Below are 16694 nucleotides of genomic sequence, written 5' to 3'. Positions count from 1 at the left end.
GGATACTATTATATTCACTGCACTCTAGAATCTTGTCCCATAATGCTTTGCACTGCCTTTGGTTGGGATTGTATTTGTGCCCATAACTGTGCTTGGGGTGGTCCTAGGAGAATGAGACCACCACCGAATTATTCAGCATGATATGATCTTTGTGTTCAATGCATCTACTTGGTTCTCTCCCTAGGTTTGGGAGGACACCAAAATCATCACCTCTCACTGCTTGTTGTATTTTCATTTTCACTTTCGTGAGATGACTATATGCATTTCTGCATGTAAAGACGGTTACTTGTTGTTTTATCAAGGGTATGTGAAGTTTCTGTTTTATTAATGTGGATGAGACGCAACGGAGTTGCGGAGCGGAGTTCATGGAGCTTTTGTTCAATTCTGTAGAATTCCGTGTAGTGGTACTCCACCAACTATGCCCACCCTTAGTTTATATTCAAATTAATTCACCACAACGTTTCAGCTCGAGAGCTGTGTCCGTGTGTTGGAGTGTGACAAGTCCACGCTCTGACGTTGGTTGTGGCTGGGAACTTGTGAGTCTGCAATTAACTCTCTCCGCAGTCCATTCCACATTTCTGAGCATTCTTCTCTTGGATTGTTACGTGGAATTCATTTGCGATGAAGCGCTTATCTGTGAGTTTCCTGCTGCATGTCATCGCGCAGGACATGTTTTCCTGCTGCGCATCATGACGTTGAATGGATGGCGCCATCTTTGTATTGGTACGTGCACTTCTCTTGCTGTTGGAGCGCTGACCTGTGCGTTTTCATGCAGAACATCATCCCGCTTAAAGGGCAGCACCATCTACTTATGAGGGCTCTGGTAATTGAATCTGACAGGATTGTGGAAGTGCGCCTTTCTGATACCATGTAAGGATATGCCTGTGAGATGCCCCGGTTGATACTACAGTTTCACCATTTTTGACCTTCGATATTGAATCAGAATAATCTTACTGCTGTCGAGTTTGGGTGAGAGTGTCTGCTTGACACTGTGTTAAGGATTAATTTATTCTTCTGGATACCCCACTTTACTCGAGGAAATTACGTTAAAACTTCCCAAGATTTTTGAGAGACTTCGGGTGAGGGGTCGCTCACTGGGCGGAAGGATCAGCCTCTTGCATGAGAGCGAATGTTTTAACGCTGATTTCTTTTAAATGTTCAGTACTATCATTATATTCATGATGTCGCATATCATTTTTCCACTCAATTTTGCTGCCTTGATTTCTGAATAATAGGTTCACTTTTTCCATGTTGTCATTTCATGCGGATGTATTGTGTAAGTGTGACTTCTTACTGGCATGCAAGTTTCCTGTGCATTGGATTTGTTATTAGGTTTCTCTTTTGTTATATGGTTTTCCTGTGAAAGTGTGAATCCTTACCAGTGCATTGGGTGAGCGTGCGAGGCATACGGCTTTTTCTGTGCTTTCGTACCTTTTTATGCAAGGTTCTTGTGCATTGGATATGCACTTATTTATTGCCATGTGAATTTTACTGTGTTTCTTCCACATTATAAGACTTATGTTGACATTGTGTTTTCCACCTGTGTGCAAGACTCTTGTGCATGGGATATGCACTTATTGTTGTCACATTGGTTTTATTTTTATGATTTGTTGGCACACTAGTGGGATGTAGTTCACCCATTAGTTGCATTTATTGTTTGTTGATACACTAGTGGGGTGTAGTTCCCCCTTCCATTGCTTTTTAACTAGAGGCCCTTTCTGGAGGGATGCATTGTTTTTTTAGCATGTTATCTTATGCATTTTTAATGCATGTCCTCCTATGAAATGCGTTTGGTTCCATCTTATTCCGATGTTTCCATCTTGCATATCGCGCAGAACAGGTTTTCCTGCTGCGCATCATGACGTTGAATGGATGGCGCCATCTTTGTATTGGTACATGCAGTTCTCTTGTTGTTGGAGTTGTCTGCATTTCCTATGCATGATCTCTTTTGAAATTCTTGTTTCAATTTTGCAATTGCAACAATTTCACATGCAAGTTTCTTTATCTAATTGCGTAGTTTCCTTTTTGTATTCACAATATTTTCTGTGTGCTGTAAAGGGGGAAGATGTGTTATATCTGGTTTATGGTATTTTGCATCTTTCCTGTTTCTCTGCCCCTGCTGCTCAGGCAGTGTGAATGTGCTGTGTGGAATGTTGGGGTGCATGGTGATGTAATGGAATGTGAGGAGGCCTGTGATGTGGAGTCAGTTGGAGTATGGGCTGAGCAGCAGGGAGGCTACTCCTGGTGGGGATAGCTATAGAACTTACTATAACACCATCTTAACATCTAAGATAAATAAAACCTTCATCTATAACCTAACCTCTGCTAGTAGATTTCCTACCTTCAACATAACACTTTCTTATACAGACAATCCACTTATTAGATTTCTGAATATGACAATCCCTTCCTCCCTTTATGCTTAGACATGGAAAAATCCCTCGTGTGTCCTTTTTCTTTCAAGTAATATTTGGACGTCCTCATTTCTCTACTCAAAATATTTAAACAAATAAATGCATTATTTCAACTGCTTTTTTTATCTGATCAAATGGATAAGCTTACTTTTCTTCAATGAGACAATAAAATTATTGCGGTGAGTCATAGGTCTACTTACAGTTCGTCTTGGAAACTCAAGGGAATTACTTGGGTACAAGGATTTTCTCTGAGGGTACAACTATCTTTTTTTCAATTGCTAAAGACCTTTTTAACCTTTCTACCTCAGACAAACATAAATACAGTATCTTGACAAAAGTGCTCTTTGATCTTCTTTGACCGATGGGCTCTCACTCTCATCTCAAATGCACGTAACACTTCCCTATTGCAGAAACTTTCAGCGACACCAAAATAATCCATTATTTTTTAATTATTAAGAACTGCCTCATTTGGTGAACAATCAAAGTCTAATATTGAACTTCTTTGGGAGAAAGATAAAAATTATTCATGCACCCTCCCATTATGGTCCCAGATTTGGGGGGAAATTAAAAGATATTTTTACACTGCTGCAGCCACACAAACTCTTTATTTAGATCTGATTATGAGTCACATCAGACTATTTTCATAAAATCAATCCCTCCTAACAACATACTTGTTGTTCCTGTAATGCTCCTAGTTCAAATTTATCACATATGTTGTTCTGTTAAACGAATAGCTCATTTTTTTAACGCAGAGTTTGGCAGCAAATGAACTTTTTTTTTTCAAGTTAACATGCCATTTACAATTACAAATAAGTTTTTAGGTAGGTTATCAGAATAGTTTCATGCTTGTTCATTTATTGTTCCTATAGTTGATATTTTGATTGCTGTTACATTTCAACAAATTATAAAACACTCAAAGATAATTCAAAATATACTTTTTTAGCCTGGTGGTGTGGAGTATGCTTCAATCATAGATTTAACAGAACATAAATAAACACCTTTGACTTTATCCATCAAATGAGAATTCTTATGGTTCACCTGTAGCTTATTTGATCTCCAAAAATCTCAAAAGACAACACATTGAACTATAAATATGTTGACAAAGTGTCACAGCCACCTGCATTTATTTTTTTGAATATTTCTAGTGTATATTTTGTGTTTATTCAGTATGCTTCTGTTCCTGAAATATTAAAACTACTGTGTTAGAAACATGTGAAACATTTAATTCATAACAATTTTGAAATGTTACATTACCACTTACCTTTCCTTGTTTTCCTTCCCTCTCCCCCCCTATTACATTATTGATTCTGATCTGTACTACTTCTGTGTTATGCCACTTGTTTTTATTATCTTTATAGTATCAATGAAATCTTTAAACTTCAAAAACATGGGGATAGTTATCTCTTCTCTGCTGCACCCCTTTGAGGCTATGGAACTTCTATGTCCCAGGGAGGTGACACCTGAATGGAGGGAGATTATCCCTCTGGCCTATAGGTTGGAAGTGCAGAAGTGAAAGAGACCACCCCAGTCAGGGCCGGCTTTAGAACGGTGCAATAGGTGCAGCTGCACCTGGCGGTGAGTTTGGGGGCGCTGAGATTGGGGGTGCTGTGATAGGAAATAACTTTGAAGAAGGGGCTTTTAAATTGATGCGTTACTTGTGTGTGCAGCAGTTTCCAGGCAACAATAAAAATGTCAAGTTAACACTGGTGAGTAATGTTCCTGCTGAAGAGAGATCTGAGTTTTGCCTTGAGGCAGTTTTGACCCATCATAAGGTAGCGCAGAGGGTTAATATACCTGCTGCAGAGAACATGCAGATCACAAAACTGTATTTATGAGGATAGCACAATGGGTTACTGCTTTTGTCATTGTGATCCTTCTGTTACTTGCAGTTTTTAAGTTACAATCCTAATATAGCACAGCGAGCTATAAACTGTCATCAAAGAGCTGCATGCAAACTACATGGTATAGGTTAGACTGTTATGTTTTTCCCAGTCTTTCAGTACCTAAATATTGCTTTAAAAAAAGGGTTGGTTTGGATTGAAATACATTCCTATTAGTAAAGCCAACTGCAACCACTGTAGTATGTTTTAAATCTAACTTTGTGCTTCATCATACCAAACACTTTTAAAATATACTACCTACTAGTATGGATTATGTGATTCTAACACCTTGTAATCCTCATTGTTGTGTGTAACATTTCCTATAGACAAATTTACACTTGTATGATTCATTTTCTCTGTATAGTTTAAGTGTGATGTTAAGTGCTCTTACACCCTACAGTGGTATGAATAGCACTATAAAACAAAAATGCATTTGCGAGAGGGGCTATGGAGAGATCAGGGACACAGTTGTATGGTGGTAGAGAGAGAATCTGTGGAGAAGGAGCCTGTCCTGTCCCAGTGATTTCTCTCTCACAACTCTGGAGGCCATGAGGGAGAGTGCAATAAAAAGAGGGTCCAATTCACAAAGATGATTTTAAAAATTTGAAATCTCTGAATTATCGTTTGCTTGTGTGATCTTTCCAAAATACACAGCAGAATGGATGAATCCTAAAAGAATACAGATTTTCATGCACTCTATTTTAGGTTCTGTAATTCTCGAGTCTGACTCCATTTTGTTCTGTGCCACCATTTTGTGTTGCCCTCACGTAGGCCTGTGAAGGTAGCCTGGCGAATAAAGTGGCCTGGCCTTCTTAGTTCATGTATACATTAACTAGGTTTCTTTTTGACTCTGAAATGAACTGTAAGAAATTGACCTCTGCACCTGAAACTGACCCCGCAAAGCCAATTTCCCTGATCGATCTTTGTCTGAGATTGCCAATCAATGTTCAGGACATCGTTAACTTTTAGTTTCCTTGCACATGCCTTATCTTGTTCAGCATCTGTTACCGTTTCTTTTTTTATGTTTCTTCATTACATGGGTTATGCTTTCAATTATAAGTTCGTCCGGCTTGTGGAGATTGAATTTGGGACATTCCTAAGAATTAACTTTTGGGTTGGGATACTGTAAATTGAGTTTTTGTTATGTGACACTTTGTTTGAAAATGTACTTTATTGGCTAGAATTTTGTGCAGTGGGTGTACATTTATAATGTGAATATTGGGTATAAAAGGAGACGTCTCGCCTTAGTAAAATGAGCAGTCTCCTGAGAATTTACACCGTGATGTATTTCTAGGATCACTGTTACTAGCTGCAGCTAATAAACTTGGTCTCTGATGCCATCCAGAAGTATTCCGTGTCTCTGTATACCAAGACAGGTGAACTCGAAGATCTTAGGCGTGCCCCTGACGCTGCTGGGTTAAACCCCGGTTCTTCATATTCCATGCATGTAGGACTTGGCTTTTTTGGCTAAAGTTCCCTAAACTTTTTGCTTTCCCCCTTGACCGTTTTCCTGACATAGAGTTGCCAATTTAGATGCTTTGAGTACTTTGCCACTGCTGATCAGTGTCAAAGTACAAGGGTTCCCTGTGTAAAGTACAATGGTAATTGGTTGGCCATGATTAGGATGTTTGCCTTACTAGTAAAGTCCCTAGTGATGTGCACTGCGTGTGCCAGGGCTAGTAATGCTAAGACACGCGGAGAAGGGAACTCAGGCCTGCAGTGTACGGTATGCGTGCAGTTTGCTAAGTTAGCATGTTGTCCTGACAAGTGCAACCACTTGTCAGGCCTTACTTTCCCTTTTGCGTACACAGTGGGCACCCCTGTGGTAGGTCCCAGGTAACCCCTGGGCAGGGTGCAGTGTAAGTAAAAGGCAGGACCTATACGGAGGTGTGTGTTATGTCCTGACAGTGACAAACACTCCATTTCGTTTTTCACTGGTGAAAGGCCATCCTGCCCATAGGACAGAATGGGGAAGGCTGGGTATTGTTTGTTAGCCTAGTTTCCCATAAGATTAAAACGGAGAGATGAAGTTTAGTATGTTTGACTCAGTGTCCTAACACATCTTACCATTAAAGTGGTTTTGTCACTGTGTGTTCTGAAACTTAGAAAGTGGTAAGTTTTGTGCTTTAAGCATTTATGTGTGTCTTTGCTGAAAGTGGATTGACTGCCTGGATCTGAGAAGGGAGGGGTTGAGATGGCACCAGGCTGACCTGCATCTGGAGAGGGGGCGTAGGAGAAACCCCGGGAGGTGAAGAGGCCTGGGTTGCAGCTATAAAACAATTGACCCATCTCCTGCTGAGAGATTAAGGATCCAGAACCCCAATATCAAAGGGAGAAAGGTGATACTGGGACGGAGACACCCAGAACTGATTTAGGCAGGGGTCAGGGACCCGGGACACGGTGAGCGTGTCGAGGTGTGGCCAACAGCGCTGGCGAAGAGCGCCTGGATATCGGGGCACCGGAGTTGGAGTAAGTCTCAGTGAAGCAGTGTGCGTGCTTTGGTGCAACCTGGGACTGTGGAGGTGATCGGCTGATCATCGTATGCACCGGAAGAAAGTGGGTCTCTGCAGCGGTGTGTGTGTGTGTCTTGGTGCCAACTGAGACTGCAGGAAGGAGTGCCTGGTGAACGTGCACTCTGACTCGACATGAAGACTCATCAGTGTTGTGTGTGTGGCTTCGTGCCAGAGGAGACCCGGAGGGTGTTGTGGTGAACGTGCACCCGGAGTAACGTAATCTTGGGGGCGTGGGGTACGTGTGCCCTGCAACCTCCTGAGACCTTTCTAGCAGTAACAGCGCAGACCAGCAGCCCCGGAGGAGCTGAGCTGCCTGGCCGAGCCGCTGAGGCCCATTGAGAAAGTTCTACACGGAAGGCCCAGTCGGTTTAAGGAGGAGAGGAGAGTGGGGTCGCGCACCCAGGTATCGTGGATCACTGCCTGGGTGGGGTGCAGGCTCGGAGGGACACTCTCTCTCTCTCAGTCCTTCTGGCGACGTGAGCCTTTGTTGCGGCTCAGAGTGGGGCCCGTCCTGACCAATGGAGTGGCAGTACTGGGACCAGAGTGAGGAGCAGTGTTTTATGTCATCGTTGATCCGTGTGGGGGGGTAACTGTTATCGAAGAGGCTGACTGTTGTAATACACTTTGCCAATATTGCTGCTAACGAACTGCCGCACTGTCTTATGATGCCTGACATTATTTCCGCATAATGAAGTTCACGATTGTAGCGCTGCGCATTGCATTATTTCTCCCTTGCAAATTACAGGATTGAAGCGGCCTGCATTGCATTATTTCTTCATTGCAAAGTACATGATTGTAGCTACGCATTGCATTATTCCTTAATTGCAAAATACATTATTGTAGCGGTGTGTATTACATTATTTCTTCTTTCCAAAGTACGTGGTTGGGGTATGACGCATTGCCTTATTCCTTCATTGCGCAGTACATGATTGTAGCGGTACGCATTGCATAATTTCTCCCATTGCGAGGTACTGGGGTGTACTGTTACGCATTGTATTATTTCTCCTTTGCCCAACCCAGGATTGTATCGTTACGCAGCACACTATTGTTTGTTCATTGCAATGTGTGTGATTCTAGCATTGCGACCAGCATAGCATTCTGAAAGCGGTGGCTGGGATTTGAACCTACCAGCCAGCCGGAATGAATATTACCCTTTATTATATGTTGGCTTTTGTATCGTGTGGTCTGATCGTATATCTTTTACTATAAAATTTATACTCGTTTATCAAACTTGTGTGGAGTCCATTTGTGGTGTCACCAGTGGATTGCTGTGGGCACGGTTGAACACTTGTGCCTTGGAGATAGGCCTGGCTGCTCGTGCCAAGCTACTAAGGGGGTGAGCAGGGCTATCTCAAATGGTGTCCTTAGTTGGCCTAACATTGAGTGGGGAGTCCCGGGTCGCACATTTGGTGACAGTGGTGCGGAACTGGGACTGCGGCTTCCAACAATCCCCATACTTACTCCAGCAGAATATTCATTGAGTGGCAATCAGCAGGAGGATGTACTTTAAGTACAACTGACTTGTCCTTTACTCAAATGGAATGGTATTGCTAGATTTTTAGGAGAAGGTATATGTAAATGTCCAGTTTGAAAATGGCCATGCAAAATGTTTGTAAACATCGACCCCTTTCCAACATTCTCCTAACTACTTCTTTTCTTATTTCTCAACTTACCACTGCAGGCAATGTGCTGTATTAGCAGATTTTACACAGGACCCAGTATGAAAAGTCTACTCGCTATTATTCAATACTGAAAGCATTTGTGAGTAGAGCCCGGAATGCATGGAATCAAGCCTCCATGTAAGAAGCAAGCTTACCTCTTCCTTTTACATCCCCAATACTAGACATGTCAACAAATTGCATGGTAGAGTCTTGCCACATACCAACGACAACCATCTTTTCTCACATACCGCAACTAGCATTTACTTCCCTCCTCAAGCTTAGCTTATTGCATTTCCTCTTTCCAGTAGGAAATGTCTACTAACTGCTTCACTCCCTCAAAATACTAGAAAGAAATTCAACAATGTTACAAAAAACGAAACAGTGCATCTGAGACCTGTCATCCTTAGCACGGTCTTCCCCCAAACGTTTTGCCATTATTGCCTCCTCTTTTTGCTGGTTCTTTCTGTTGGCCATAGGACTCTGAGCACTTTACCACTGCTGACGAGTGCTTAGGGGCATGCGCATCTCCCTTAAACACGGCACAATTGGTGTATACACAATTGGCATATTTAGTTTACTGGTAGTCCCTTCTAAAGTGCCATACCATAAACACATGGCCTGTAAATGAAATACTACCAGTGGGATTGCAGCACTGATTGTGCCACCCACATAAGTAGCATTTCAAACCTGTCTCAGGCCTGCCAATGCAGGGTTTGTGTGTGCAGTTTACTGCCACTTTAACTTGGCATTTAAAACGCCTGGCTAAGCCTTAAACTCCCCTTTCATTGCAAACAAGTCACCCATAGGTAGGCTCTAGGTAGCCCATAGGGCAGGGTGCTGTGTAAGTAAAATGTACAACATGTACTGGTAAGTGTTTATGTCTTAGTAGTGACAAACACCCAAATTCCTTTTTTCACTATTGTAAGGCCTACTCCTCTCATATCTTAGCATTGGGTATTCCCTAATACACTTTTTAGCTGTAATTCCTGATTAGAAAGGGGTAGCTAAATCATGTTTTATATCTTCAGAATGGTAATGCTAAATCCTCTTTAATGGTAAAGCTGGATTCAACATTACTATTTATGAAATGCCACTTTTAGAAAGTGGGCATTTCTCTGCTCCTACTGCTCTGTGTTCCTGCAGCCTGGCTCCAATGTACGTATGGGGTGGGTGGCAGCTACACTTTGTGCATTCCCTCTAGACCCCACAAACACAGGAAGGGTGGGTGTGATAGAGAACTTATCTGAATTCATTTGCATTCTGATAGCTTCCTGGTCAGGAAAAGAGGGGGGGGCTAACTCCTAAACCTGCATAGGCAGTGTCTTGTTTCCCTAGAATGGAGCTAGGGCTGGGAAGAAAGAACCCGTGTGCGCTTCAAAGACCCTTCTTTGAATCACCCTCACTTCAAAGACACAACTGGGTATAATGATGGGGCTCTGACCCCACCAAGACTGTACACTACTGGACCTGTGAAGAACTCTGCCAGGAGCAAAGATTACTGTGCTACAAGAATTGCCACTCTGCATGACTGCTGCTCTGGAAGACTGTTTTTATGCTTTGCTGTGCTACCCTGCTACCTGCTGATCTCTTCTATGCTGAGGTCAAGAACGGGACCCATCTCACTTGAACCCAGAATGACTCACATGGCTGGCCCCCTGCTCTGATGTCTCAGCGCCATCCAAGTATTCCTTCAACCCTTTATCTTCACCTGGACTCTACAAGCTGTGAGTCTGCCCTGCCAAGTGTTGCCACCCCAGTCCTGGACATTTGGAAGGGGGCCTAAGGTGCTCTACTTTCTGTAGTCCCCATCAGAACTGAACAAAGCCCGGCAAAGCCTCTCTACACAGGTGCCAGCCTCACTGGAGTGGATGCTGAGTGGCAAAGACTCGCCACGCAGCTACTAGTCCATTGGAACAGATGCACATGACATGAAGCCCTGCAAAGGCTCACTGCACAGCTTCTCTGAACAAACGCCGGCAGACGCAAAGCCTCACAAAGCAACAACACGCAAACCGTGCACCTGGATTTAAGGTACTGTTTTCAGCTGGCTCAAGTGGGTCCCTGAAGCTGGCTTGAGCTCCATGGCAATCAGCATGAACTTGTGACTTTGTCCCGGTCTGGCACGAACAGATAAACCACAGTTGGAGCTTTTCGCTTTTATGCGCTTTTTTCACCTAAATCTTTAAAGTTGCATATCTCAGGGTCTACATAGTGGATTTTTGTATTTTTGGTCTTGTTTTACTTATAAACTTATAATCTATGTTTCTAACCCTGAGTGGAGTATTTTTGTGGTGTTTTCATTGTGTTAGTGTGTGTGTGTTGCATAAATACTTTACACATTACCTCTTTATAAGCCTAACTGCTCTGTGCCAAACTACCAGAGGGTGAGCACAGGTTATCTCTAAGTGTGTTCTAGTTTACCCTGACTAGACTGTTGATTCCAGCGTATACAGGGTGCATACCCTGACAATCAGAAACCCAATTTCTAATATTGGTGATCAGCGGTGAGGACAGTACTGCTGTTTGTGCAATACCACTCATTGTTCACCACAGCTCTATACTAAAACCATTTTGAACCTTTTTTTAATTCTCCCTGATTGGCCTTTTGATATTTTTTTTCTGCAAAAACCATGTCTCACTCTGGAGAAGCAGCACGTTTACCTGCAGTAATTGACTTTGAGCTGGCCATGCTAGAGTCTTACACTGTGCCACAGCTAAGAGATTTTTGCAAGGATTTTCAAGTTTCTACAAAAGGCTTCACCCAGAAAGGGAAGGTGCCGAAAGCTTTGAGGGCCTGGGCAGAGCCCTAGGTTGCAGGGGATGACAATCCAGAGGAGTAGCATGACATTCCTGAGGAGGGGGATGACCTGATTCTGGAATCTGATGTGGCTCTAGAATTGCCTATGGAGGGGGGGCAGCAATGTCCTGGAAGCTGTGGATTGTCCCAGACCAGGGAGCAGAGTCTTCTAAAGGAACCTGTCAACAGAGGAGCTGGCAAACAGGAGGGAGGAAATAAAGATCAAATTGAAGATTGCTAAATTGGACCAGGCCCAAGAGTAGAGTAGGCTAGCTATGGCGGAAAGGAAACTTACCCATGAGCTCAGCCTCTAGGAGCTGAACATTAGAGCCTTACAAGTGTGGTCTAGCAACAGCAATGGTGGCAGCCTACCTTCAGTGTCCACTGGTGAGTCCAGAGTCAGGATACCAAAGGATTTGGGGCCCAGTTATGGAGTGGTGGATGACATAGATGCATGGTTTGCAGGCTATGATGTAACTCTAAGAGTACACAAGGTCCTAGAGGAGTTTTGGAGTGGTAGGTTATGGAGGTATATGGCCACAGTGGGGAGGGACACACTCCTTACACTAGAGGTAGAGAACCAGACATGCTACACTGCTATGAAGGCCATCTTAGTCAGTAAGTTTGGACTGACCCTTAAGAGGTATAGGCTCAGATTTAGGGGCAGCCACAAACTCTCCACACGGACGTGTGAATTCTTTAGATTGTGCTTGTAAATCACCTAGTGGCTGGGTGGGGGCAGCAAGGTTAATGATTATTCAGGGTTGTACAACTAATTTTTAAAGGAGTACATGCTTGATACTTGTTTCCCAGAGCTGTACCAACTGGTTGATTGCAAGCTTCCTGACCCCAGAAATCTTGCTGAGGAATCCGACATCAGGGTCAGCACCAGAGTGTCCAAGAAGGTATCTGGTGGTGGAGGGAGGGGAGGGAGGGAGGCTCCCTAATGGGTAGTCAGGGTTCCCACTAGAAGAAGGATGAGGGATATAAAAAGACAGATTTCTCTAAAGGCCCCCAAAACAACTCGCAGGGGAAAGGGTCTGGTTCTCATTTCCAATCTGACCACCAGAAGAAAACCTACCCTGACAAAGGTCAGCAGCCCAAGCCCATCAAGTGCTATGAGATTGGACACTACAAGGGGGATCCCAAGTGTCCAAAAACAGCAGCACCTCCCATGGCTGCCCAGGATGGGAGTCAAAATGGGCTGGAGCCTGGAATAATGGCCCAGCCAGCAGCTAAGAAGGGGCAAGGCAGAGGACATGGGAAACCAGACACTCAATGTTTTTCCAATGAGATGGATGGGAAACCTGGGGTGGCCACCCCGGAGTCCAGTGTGGAGTGCATTGCTCCCCCAGGTGACGTTCCTGAGCTTGCTGGTTCACATATGGAAGGAGGACCCACCAAGGAGACATTCTGTAGGTCACAGAGGGAGTGTGAAACCCTTCTGGGACTAAGGCAACAGGCCGAAGTCCAAACCGCAGGTGATGTCTCTGGGAGTCATAAGATTTATTGGGAGGACAACCTCCTTTACACCGAGCGGAAGTCTCCTGTGGATGATCAATAAAGGCCCTGGTAGTCCTCCATTGCTACAGGGCCTTCCTACTGGACCTGGCTCACTAAATTCCCCTGGCAGATCACATGGGACAAGACCTTTGCAATGCTTGTCCGCCACTTTTAGTTGCCTAGGATCAAAACTTCCTCAGATGTGTTCTGTAGGACTTGTGTGACCTGTCGGGCCAGAGGGAAGACAGGGCAGATGCTTAAAGCCCTCCTTGATCCTTTGCCTGGCGTCGGCACACCCTTTGAGTGGGTGGGCATTAACATTGTTGGGCCTATGGATCTCCAGACTGCTTCAGGCAACAGGTTTATCCTGGCTCTGGTGACTCATGCCACTAGGTACCCAGAGGCATTCCCTCTGAGGTCTACGACTGCACCTGCAAGGAAAATCTAATGTTATGCACTGTTCTGGTGCTTTTTTCAGATCATCACTAGTTACATAAACATAGCGATATCACTGGTGACCAGGCTCTAATATCCGTCCAGCGCTCTTGGTGTTTAGTAGCGCCTTCAGTTCAAAGGGGTCTCTTAAAAATGAACACTGTGAAACTCAGCATGTATTAAACCTCGGAACCCAATTTTCTAGTTGCCTCTTGTAAATTCCTTTGCCCCTCACAAAAGTGCCGGAAGACACTCACCGAACGGGTTGGGCCACCTGGCACGGCACTTGTAACACGCAGCCTGACACAAAGCTCAGGCCTGCAGCGGCAGCGCCAGCAAGGGATGGTTTTCCTGGAATGAGGAAATCCCAACTCGAAAAAAGATTATTGCGAGACAGTGGCTTTTAAAGAAATGACAGGGCTGGGGAGGCAAAAGGACGTCAGAGCCTGTACCACACGTACAGAAGACGGGGGTGCTGCGCGGACGAGAGGAGAGGATTCCATCCGTGTGAGCTGAACAGGTGGGGAGGGGGGTCCCTGAAAACAGCCCACGCCCCTGTTTCTTAGGATTCTAAGCAGGTGAGTTTGTGATTCTTTAAATGATTCCGCTGTGTTTGTATGGCGTCGCCTAAAACATGGATGCAAAAGGGAACTAAACCCCACCAAACCTGGCAGATGTGGGGGTTTGAGGAAGGGGATCTCCACGGAAAAAATGTTTACCCGCTGAAGAAAGAAATGTCACATGGCATTGCCAGGGGGCACAGTTTTCAGTACTACCACCGGGAGGGAATATTTGTTAATATGGGAAAGGAGTACATCTGCACCCATGTGCAGGAAGTCTTCTACGGGTGTCGATTGTAAATTCCTTTTGTAATTTCGGTCCACAGTTACGTTTTACCACAGAGATTTATGTAGCGCAGAAGTACAGGGGTATGCCCTCGGAGAGCTGTCGAGGTTGGGATACCGTCGCACACTGGTCTCAAAGATTGCTGCACAGACCAGATTGTTTTTTTTATTATTATTGCTTGAGTTGGATGATCAGCAATATGTTGGTTTTGTGTACACCATTTGTTATTTGTGCATTGTAATGTTTGTACTGTTGAATGAGCTTAGGTGGGGTTCTTTTGTAATTCAGGTACGTGCCAGGTTGGCAAATACAGTGCCTGACTTTCAGTAATGGAGTGTTTGGCGTGATGTTTGGAATTGCATTTTGTATTACATTATTCAGGCTTAATAAAATGTTGACAAATGCACATATAGACAGACAGACAGACCGATAGATTTGTCAAAATATATAAATATATATATTAAACTTCTGTCTATAAACTGTTGTGTCCTTGATAGGACTCTGCGCACCTGGGGGCTGGTCCGAAGAATGACTGGTCAGGTGCTATGGACTCAGCTGCACCTTGGATTCATGCAGCTCCGACTTTTCGCAGTGTTTAAGGAGAGCAAATGTGCGTCTTTTGTTGCAGCGAAGCCCACTTAGCTGGCAGAACAAACCCGGCTTGCTGGGTGTTTTTAGTGGGGCAGGTTGCACTACCTGCAATGGCTGTTGTAACTTGTATCCCGATGATAGTTTTTCATGGCAGGCACTGCACAACTCATGCACTTTATTATCATTATGTAATTAAGGATAACCATTTTCCTATTTGAATTGGGTTCAAGATTTCAGAGTCTATTGGGTTAGATATCTTGGGGGTTGTTTATACTGTTTATTTTGCATGTGCTTTTACTTATTTTTGTTGTCAATAATGCGCCTTGATATTTGATGTATCCAGTGTTGTTGCGCTATTCAAACTAGCAAAGACTGGTCTAAGTTACATAAATGACTAATAGTTTGTAATGCAGAATACATTTGTTGCCCCGATGGAATGGGGGTGTTAGCTTCATTGTGCTATAAAGTGTTTTCCTGATATGAGTTGCTTCCAGGGGATCCAATTGTTGATTGGTTGGGTTTATTCATATCCCTTGAGTTTCAATGGACAACATGCCACGGGTGCTTATTTACGTTGTCTCTTAACTAGTTATTGGGGATCTAATGGTGGCTATTGGTATTAGCTGCTGTTTTCATTCAAGCAGTACAAACCATTTTCAAGTGGTCAGTGTGAATTGTCATCTGGGTCATATTGGCTTAAGCAACAAGGTGGACTGGCCAGGCAGATTTTTTTCCCACCTGAAATGATATATTTGTTTGTAATCAGGCTTGTTTGTCGACACATTATCTTTGAGACAGCACAACAGCGCAAAATCGTTATTGTGATTGGCAGTCACGTTTTTTATTTTTACCCATGTGATTTACGATATTCTTGGTAATTTTACTTGGAGTGCTGCCTGTAAATAACTATCTTACATTTTCTTTTCACGCCTGTCCGAGACAATGTTGACTGTCTTACAAGCTTCATGTAACATTAAAAAAAATCATAGAATGAAAAAATCATGGCCTCTTTATCCATTTGTCTGTCTCCCTGCTACTCGGGTGCTGCTTCTGGCCACGCACCATTCAACAAGCATTGGTAAATGCAATAGGTTTCGCCTATATACATATTATGTTGACATGTTTTCTGAGGATGTTATGGTCCAGCATGTTTGAGGACTGCTTAAGGTCAGTCATATGAACGAACATGTTATGGTCAGGCAAGTTTGCATATGTTAAGGTTATGCATACACCTGAGAGGTTTTTTTGGCTAAATATAAACGAAATCTCGTTAAATACATAAAACATAAGAACGTAATAATAACAGTCATTTTCATGTGGTGCATAAAACTGATGTCACATTGAGTGGGGTCTTTAGGTTTTGGTATTGCTGCCCTCATGGAACCAACATGTGTGTAGATTTACTATTGGGTGTTTTCAGGGTGCGCCAAAAGGGGAGCACTCAAGGGCATGGGTTTTGAACCTCAAATTATTCACTATTTAAGACAAAAAGTTAAGATCTTGATTTCATGCACACACATTGACACATTCCACTTGCAGGGTGCTGAATTCATGACAAATTAGGGAGAGTGAGTGCACCCTGAGATTAATAATGTATGCTTGAAATAAGATTACACACTGTCCCATTTGCACACAATGATATGCACTGATTTTGGACTACTTCTAACAACTCTTCACTTTGATGAATTGCGATCTTAAGCACAATGATACAGAGTGAGTTAACCAGGATCAGACAATCGAAGACCAGCTCTGCAGCAAAGAACTGACTGACGCAACGTAGATCTTGGTGCAATGATAAACAGAGTTTTACAGACATTTTCTTGTATAACAGGCACAACGCGGTGCTGTGAATTTAACAGATTAGATTACACAAAACGGAGGGATGTACGTATGATTGGGAGAGTAAAAAAAACAAGTGCTTTTAAATTACATACATACATGAAACATAAAATGAGTTGCACTGCGGTAGGTAACAATCTACCTCTGCTATTCGGCGTCAAGAAGCCCCAGAGGTGAACGTGCACTTTACAAACATGCATGTTATGTTCACATTTACA

The 16694-nt window shown here is 43.5% G+C and overlaps 1 protein-coding gene across 4 annotated transcripts in view; it reads left to right on the top strand.

Moving 5' to 3' along the window:
- The window catches only part of LOC146816667 (adhesion G protein-coupled receptor F5-like), a 531046-nt gene that overhangs the window by 91151 nt on the left and 423201 nt on the right, over positions 1-16694 (top strand). The window contains exon 1 of one of the 4 annotated variants that reach the window (XM_085610565.1): positions 13641-13778. The exons of the other annotated variants lie outside the window; for them this stretch is intronic. The gene's annotated coding sequence lies outside the window, so the exon portion shown is untranslated. Of the gene's footprint in view, positions 1-13640; positions 13779-16694 lie in introns of those variants that run through there. 4 annotated transcript variants of the gene reach the window in all.

This window comes from Triturus cristatus, chromosome 6, assembly GCF_964204655.1.
Source record: "Triturus cristatus chromosome 6, aTriCri1.1, whole genome shotgun sequence".
NCBI classification, from domain to species: domain Eukaryota; kingdom Metazoa; phylum Chordata; class Amphibia; order Caudata; family Salamandridae; genus Triturus; species Triturus cristatus.
The sequence above is the reverse complement of the archived record's forward strand: the minus strand, read 5'-3'. Positions and strand labels throughout refer to the sequence as shown.